The sequence below is a fragment of the Myotis davidii genome, unplaced genomic scaffold, assembly GCF_000327345.1.
Source record: "Myotis davidii unplaced genomic scaffold, ASM32734v1 scaffold275, whole genome shotgun sequence".
Lineage (NCBI taxonomy): Eukaryota > Metazoa > Chordata > Mammalia > Chiroptera > Vespertilionidae > Myotis > Myotis davidii.
In genome coordinates, this window is record NW_006286592.1 from 785404 (window position 1) to 791959 (window position 6556).

Here is a 6556-nt window from a genome sequence, read left to right on the forward strand (position 1 = left end):
TGGGAGCGCACTGACCACCGGGGGCAGCCCCTCCGTTGAGCACCTGCCCCCTGGTGGTCAGTGCGCATCATAGCAACCAGTCGTTCCACTGTTCAGTTGATTTGCATATTAGCCTTTTATTTTATAGGACTAGAGGCCCGGTGCACAAAAATTTGTGCACTCGGGGAGAAGGGGGGGTCCCTCAGCCCAGCCTGTGCCCTCTTGCAGTCTCGGGAGATAACGACCGGCGGGCTTAGGCCTGCTCCCGGGTGGCAGAGGGCAGGCCCAATCCCTAGGTGCAGCCCCTGGTCGGGCTCAGAGCAGGGCCGATTGGGGAGTTGGGGCGCCGCCCCCTGTCATGCACAGAGTAGGGCCCATCAGGGGGTTGGGGCGCTGCCCTCTATCACCCACAGAGCAGGGCCAATCAGGGGGTTCAGGCGCCGCCACTCTCACACTCAGGGCAGGGCCGATGGGGAGGTTATGGCTCTATCCCATCACACACAGAGCAGGGCCCATCGGGGGGGTGGTTGGGGTGCCGCACCCTGTCACACACAGAGCCGCAGGGTGATCAGGGGGTTGGGGCACCTTCCCCTGTCACGAACAGAGCAGGGTGGATAGGGAGGTTGTGGCCCCGCCCCCTGTCACACACACAGCTGCAGGGCGATCAGGGGGTTTGGGCGCTGCCCCCTGTCACGCTGATCCCAGTGCCAGGAGGCCTCGCGGCTCTACTGATCCTGGTGCTGGGAGGCATATTACCCTTTTTGATATAGGATAGAGGCCTGGTGCACGGGTGGGTGCTGGCTGGTTTGCCCTGAAGGGTGTCCTGGATCAGGGTGGGGGTCCCCACTGGGTGCCTGGCCAGCCTGGGTGAGGGGATGATGGCTGTTTTCAGGCTGGGGGTGACTGAAGCTCCCAACCACTCCTTTTTTTCTTTTTATTCTTGGGCCAGCTTTAGCTTTGAGGCTTGGCTCCAGCTCTTAGGCCTCCGCTGCTGTAAGTATCTTTCTGGCCTTTGCTTACAATGTTGCGATCCTGCTGGCTGAAGCCTGTGGACTAAAGCGGGGTTCTGGGGTTTTGTTTAGCTTCTATATTTGTTACATAGTTGCTTAGAGTTGCAGCTCAGAGGCCTGCAGCGGCAGGTGGCAGGCGGGGAACGTTGGAGTCCTCCGTCACTGAAGCAAGCAAGCCTCATGTTAGATTTAAGCTGCCTGGCTGCTGGCCGCCATCTTGGATGGCAGTTAATTTGCATATCACCCTGATTAGCCAATGGGAAGGGTATCGGTCATACACTAATTACCATGTTTCTCTTTTATTAGATAGGATAAGTGCATATTTTTACAGTTTTGCTTCATGACTTAAGTTCCTCCAGCTGATTATTAATTGTCAGAAAATGTCTGCCCAGTCTATCACAGTGTCTTAATTAAGGAAATGCACAGAAATTATACGTGGGCAGAGGCCCAGGGAATTTACCAGGTGAGATGAATTCTGAAGAAGTAGATACAGATTTCTTAGGTCCGTGGTTGGCAAACTGTGGCTCGCAAGCCACATGTGGCTTTCTGGCCCCTTGAGTGTGGCTCTTCCTAAGCCTTAGGAGTACCCTAATTAAGTTAATAATAATGTACCTACCTATATAGTTTAAGTTTAAAAAATTTGGCTCTCAAAGAAATTTCAATCATTGTACTGTTGATATTTGGCTCTGTTGACTAATGAGTTTGCCGACCACTGTCCTAGGGTGTGCTAATAATACATAGAATCTAGAGGACAATAGAATTAATAATTTTTTTTCTCCTATCTAGCAATTTCCTGTTAATCCTCACCCAAGGATATTTTTTTCCATTGATATTTTTTAAGAGACAGTGGAAAAGAGAGAGGGAGGGCATGGGAGAAATGGATAAAGAGAGAAACATCAATGTTAGAGTGACACATCAATTGGTTGCCTCCTGTACTCACCCACATGAGAGCCAGGAATTGAAAACGCAACCCTTTGGTCCATGGGCCAACACTCTAGCCACCAAACAATACTAGCTAGGGCTAACTAATCAATCTTTAATTCTCAATTTAGGCACCTTGTCTTTCCAGAGACTTTCTTGGTCCTTTACCGTTACTCCTGTAGGCTGCATTGAGTGTCTCTCCTGTGTACTCCTGCACTACCATCATTCAACCACACTCTGCTCTAATGTTTTCTCCCCCAGTAAGTCTATGGCCTTGCCATCAGAATTATACAAAATGTCCAGCCCATAGTTTTCTCTAAAAAAATTCACTGGTTAAATAAAATGAACAAAATCAACGTTTCAGGGTATCCAGAGAACTTTAGAACCCACAGGAGGAGAAGAGTTATTGTATTTTTATATATTATGCTTACAAACAGGGCCCACAGTGAGCCAACCTTTAGTTAATTCACTATCTATTTTTGCCAAGCTGGGAACAAAAACATTTTGGATTGTATTCCCTGTTGGCGCCTTTGTTTTCCATAATTCATTCCTCGGAGGGCTTTACCAGGGGGTTGGGGGCAGAGAGGGCCCCACTGATAAACAGCAGATGCCCAGCAGGCCTAAGGCATGTCTGACACATGGATGATGAAGGAAATGGGAAAAAGGGAGCAGCAGCTCCTGAATGACATATTTAAGAGCCCGAGGAGGTATATTGCTTTAAAATTACTGATCATAAGAAATAGTGCCTGCAAATGGTGTGTGGTGTGCGCCCTTCTGTCCACACCAATTCGGTTGGTAAACACAGGGAAACAGAATTCTCCTTGGGTACTTGACGCTCATAGAAGTGTCAGGAGTAAATGGATGCTACAGTTAGGATTCCTATGCAATCTGAAGCTCTCGCTTGAAGATGAGAGAGGAAAAAGGAGCTAAGAGTGAACAGACTGGGCGTCATGCAGGAAAAATACGTGACTCAAAACTTGTCTAAAGTCAGGGAGATGAAATATTCACTGCTTTAGAGAAAGGCAAGTGCTGACCTTTCTGAAGCCACAGCCTTCCAAGAAGAGGCATTTTAGCTGTAGTAGATGAGCACTTTCTCCAGGAAGTTGAGGGTTTGGCTTCCTTAACCCTGCAAAACATAAAAATTAAAATGCAGTCCCTCTCTGTCATATTCCAAGAAGAGAAAGGGAAATTGTAAGAAAGGGTACTGTTCTATTCCAGAAAGATCCATTTGGTTAATAATAGTTGAATTTCCATTTCCTTTGGAATTTCAAATAACCAAATTTATTCATTATGAGTTATAAGCTAGGTAATAAGAGAGCACAGAAGCAAGAAACATTCTTTGTCCCAAAGGACCTTAAGGGATTGTTGCGAAGGTTATAAATAGATGAAAATCACCAACCAATGCGATATGTGCTTAGCGTAGATTAATATGGTTAATATTTACATGGATATCTACTTAGTGATTAAGTTTGTGGTCTAGTTACTATAAGTTACTAATACTGAGTACATAATATATCATCCAACTCTGCTCAGCCCAGAGGAATAGGGAGGCCTGTGCTGGGCACTGCCCCCTCCTCAGGCCTGCATACCGAGTCCCTGTGGTTCACTGTGCTGCCCTTTGCTCTCATGAGGCCTTTTTCAGGTCCTGAATGCTCTGCCTGGCTCTTCTTTTTTAGCCTGGCACTCAATTGCTGCATTTCCAGCTTTTCTGCCAGAAGAAACTAATCTTTGTGATTGTGAAAGTATGTAGTTACTAGTACATACACAAGTGGGATAACAGTGATGATTTTAAAATTAGACAAGAGATCAATTAGCTCTAATACAGAGAAGACACTACACTTGGAGTCAGACTATAAAGCATGATCCAGCCCTAGCTGGCTTAGGTCAATGGATGAAGCGTCGGCCTGCGGACTGAAGGGTCCCAGGTTCGATTCTGGTCAGGGCACATGCCCAGGTTTTGGGCTCGATCCCCAGTAGGGGGGTGTGCAGGAGGCAGCCAATTAATGATTCTCTCTCAGCATTGATATTTCTATCTCTCTCTCCCTCTTCCTTCCTCTCTGAAATCAATTTTTAAAAAATACGTTAAAGTACGATCTAGTGTCTATCTCTTACATGCATGTGCCCTTGGTAACTCACTAGTTCACAGTGCCCAATTTCTTCATCTTTGCAGAGCAGGGATCCCAATTGCAGTGCAGGTTTTGCTAGGACAGTGGTGTGAGCTCACCGTGCGTAGACAGCCTTGATTCCATTTTGCATGAATGATGATTTGTTAGCCTAGAAATACACAGGTTCCTAGAAGCCCTTCTATTAGGGTAGGCAGTTAGACAGGAATGAGCAGAACAGGAGGGCAAGGCAGGTACAGAATGTTATCAGGATGGAAAGTCCTGGGTGCTTAGCAATAGGGAAAAACTGGGAAAACAAGTATTGTAAGCTAAAACCTCACCCCTAGGGCAGCCTTTCCTCCATAGCATGTCACTAGTTATGTAGTTTAGACCATCTTACAAGAGGAACAAGGGGGCCAGAGAATAGCCTCATACGACTCCAATACATGCCCTCGCAGGATCACTCCCTTAAGCATTACAACCTGAGGACAATGAGGTTCTGGCCGACATCAAGCAATCTTAGGAACACAGCCTCTGGCTGTTGACCACAGAGATAGAGTTTTGGTCAAATTAGAGACAACATCTAGGCCTCAAAAGCAGCAAAACCAGGTGAAGTAATGCAATAGCTGACATTAGGACCAGATGCAATGACTAATGACTCCCTACCTTAGTGTTGACCAATCAGTAGAGACCATGACCCTGAAAGGACACAACTGGAAAACTGATGAATATTCCACTGAAATCCTACCGATACCTCCCCTAAAATCCCTGCCTTTAGAAAACAGATAAAAACTCTTAAGACAAGGGACCCAGTTCTCTCTCTCTCTCTCTCCCCACCCACTCCATCTTTCTCAGGTGCATGGCTTTGCTTTCTCTCTTCTAAGCTCCAAGGGCCCTTCTGTTGCCTCTGTAACTTATATCCTGAGTCCATGAAGCCCAGCTGGCTCACTTTTTCTACCTCTGTTACTTTCTAGGTAAACTTCTTACATTAGAGTTCTTGGCTCTTCTTTGAACTCAAGAATCATGTTCTAACTCTGCATTCACTATCAATACTTTATTGGTGAGTTTTGGCAAAAGTAAAATGTAACTTATAGCCAATTATTAGAAACTTGTTTGTGACGATATCATTAAACTTGGGAAATGGAGGTTACATATAATAGGTGACATATCATTTCCTCATAAGGTTATTATGAGGGTTTACCAACCAATCACAGTATCCAACAGAGTTTAATAACATTGCCCAAACATTTCTTGAATCTGCTAATTGGCAACTAAAATTATTAAGGAAACTTTTTATTGATACTAAAAACAGAAAGCTAAGGGTAGAAGAGAGTAATTTGAGGTTTGTATTTTTAACTACAATGTAGTGGCCACACACTCTACACTTCCTCCGATTGTCACCCCAGCTGCCAACTTTCAGTACTTTGAGACATTGATTCTATCTTATCTCTTTCTCCTCCACAACAGCTAATAAAGTGGCTTATTGCACTAGAAGTTCAATATAGATGTGCCAAATGAATAAAATTATAATTACAAGTCCTTAACAGCAAGGAGCGGCAGTACCAATGCAGGTGACACCGCGCTCACCGAAGCATTATTTGGGAGCCCACAGCTTGGAAATGCTATGCTCATGAGGTGCACTGTTAATTAATGAACAGCCAAGTGCTGAGTTCAGGAACAAGAGAAGACAATTATAGTTCTGTTGCTGGTGAGGCGGCCCTTTCATCAACATGTGAGCCCTGCATAAAGCCTTGGAAATTTCCATTTTAATAAAAATAACCTTGGAGAATCATAAGAGACAGGAAAGTCTCTCCTTTATTCCTGGCAGTTTGTCTCCTAAAGTGAGCTTTGTCAGCCTGATGCACAATCCTGGCTGCAAGTTTTGTTTACATTTATTCACAGGCCACCTCCACGTGCTCTACAAAAGAGATCAGAGAGGGGTTGTGGGCATTGAAGGCCCACCAGGCCTCATTTCATGCTGATTATAATTAGATTTCAGTCTTAGGTCAGGGGGAAAGGGGTAATTGGGGCAAATTTCTATCAAGTCAGGTGCTTTCTCATATGATTTAGGTTCTGAACTCAAATGGGTTTGACCCCTTGAAGATTCCTGCCTCTGTGTGGTACCTCCTATCTCTCCTCAAGTTTCCTGCATTACTAACAGCCCTGTGCACTGGGCAGTCTGCTTTGGGCTCTCTCACTCATTATCTACGTGGGGTTTTTTATTCGCATCCAAGGATATGTTTACTTTTTCCTGATTTTTTAGAAAGAGAGAAAGGTGAGAGAAACATCAATCAGTTGCATTGCAACTGGGGGGCTGAACCTGCAACCTAGGTACTTGCCCTGACCAGGAATCTAATCCGTGACCTTACGGGACAATGCTCCAACCAGCTGAGCCACACCGGCCGGGGCTATTTATGTTCCTGATAACCCACTCACTCTTTTCCCATAAGATCCCAGTTTTCAGCAGCCTTTGCAATCCGTTGCAACTCTAAAAGAAACACCATTACAATAGTTGTTTGTGGATTGGCAAGAACTGGCCCCAGT